We start from the raw sequence: 1,931 nt of genomic DNA, 5'->3' as shown, positions 1-1,931 counted from the left end.
CATATTGTGCAATGGGGGGGGGGGGGGGCAGCAAGGTTAACACACATTTAACTGCTATATATATATATATATATATATAAAAAAAAACTTCTCATTTTTTTCCACTTTAACATCAGTGTGAATTCCAGTGCAAAAACTGTGTTCTTTAAATCTTTAAATAACTAAGACTTATTTCAGCCCACTTCAATCGAATCAAATTAACTTCTTGTTCACTTTACTGATATAATGACTGTAGAAATTCACGGTGGTCAAATTAACCTTTTTTGTATATATATTCAGTTATATCAGAAGGGGACATTAGTTATAGACATCTACCACAGACATGGTATGATCAGCAAAGGCAGTGTTGATCTGTGTTTTACTGTTTTTTTTTTTTTTTGTTTTTTTTTAACAAGGAAAGCCTGAAGTCATAGCCATATACTCCCCAGAGTAAATAAATTAAGCATGAACAATTGTGTTGTTAACTGCTTTCTGAAAACCACACACATACAAAACAAAGGCAAAGCGCCAAGCTCCTCCCATTTCAACCAAGCCCAAAAATTCCTAATTCCTGCCATACAAAAGGACCCAGATGGCACTGTCCTGTCACACAACACAGAGAAATAATTAAACTAATGACAAATAACCATCCTGAATTCTCACTGAGGATGATGATAATGAAGACCAGAGAGAGGATACTAGAAAACACAGCCTGTTTAATCATTTGAAAAGTACTCTCCACTTCTCCATAGTAACGCAAGGAGAACAACAGTCTAGTCTCACAGTTCCGGTCACTGAATAGAACACAATGAACATGAAGCACTGAGGGCCTGTTCCATCTCTGCAACAGACGCTCCTACGAAAACCCGCATTTACACCGGCCCAGAGACGCCCCCTCTAAATCCTGCCAGATGCTCCATGCTGGAATAACTTCACAATGAGGTGTATGAACCATTCATGCCAAAGCTACAGACAGATCCCATATATTCACTTTTCATATGGGGTGGAAAAAGGGTTCACTCTGGTAAAACGGTATGTTTTAAAGTACAAATAAAATGTCTTATCAGAACGGACTGTGTGGGTCCAAATCCAATACATCTCCATCCCAGAAACTCCGAAGAAAAGATTACATCTGATTTTACTGCTACTAGTTGTAAATTGTTGTGGTGATGCTTAATGTTATTTATGGACGTTATAAATATGTGTGCTTTATGGCACTAAAACCGCTGGTTTCAGACATAAGAAGTGAACTGGAGGTGTTCCTATTCACTCTCACCGTGAGATCGGCTTCTCACAAAACATTACATTCCATCTCAGCCTCTGTAACACAGAGCTCTTTGGGAGAACTGAAGTAGCAGTAATATTCAGCAGCAAACCCAACTGGTGCTGCACAGAGGCCTTATCATGTCCAGCATCAAGCCCATATAATCCAATTTCTTCTCACCTAGCTGTAAAAATATAAAATCATATTTACACAAAAGCCACTTGTCCTCAAGAGAGAATATAGCTATGACAGATTAAGCTTAACAGAGACAACTTTTTCTTTTTTTGCCTTCAGAATTTCCAAAATATATATTCATTTGTCCCCTCTCGCAAATGTATTGGCTCTGTTGAATACTCGTCATCTAAATTTGATCATTACACAATGGTTTGAGATATTTCACATAAATATTAATAAGAATTTAAACAAATAATAATTTGTTTGTTTTTTTTTTACACTAAGTCAGCATAGCTTATGCCAATAAAAGCTGGCCTACAACATGCAATACTTGTAGGTACAGGTAACTAATAGCCCAATGTAAACATCAGTCTACCCATAGTGCTTTGAAAGCCACTTTGAGCTTCATGTGAGCTGTATCTTCATATATATTCTAAAAGCAATTTTGTTTTAAGGCAAAGACATACTCTCGAGCCAAATCGGCTGAGCATAGATCTACAGGTTAGTCTGTTAC

This window comes from Megalops cyprinoides, chromosome 11, assembly GCF_013368585.1.
Source record: "Megalops cyprinoides isolate fMegCyp1 chromosome 11, fMegCyp1.pri, whole genome shotgun sequence".
Classification (NCBI taxonomy): Eukaryota; Metazoa; Chordata; class Actinopteri; order Elopiformes; family Megalopidae; genus Megalops; species Megalops cyprinoides.
Note: the sequence above shows the minus strand (reverse complement) of the source record.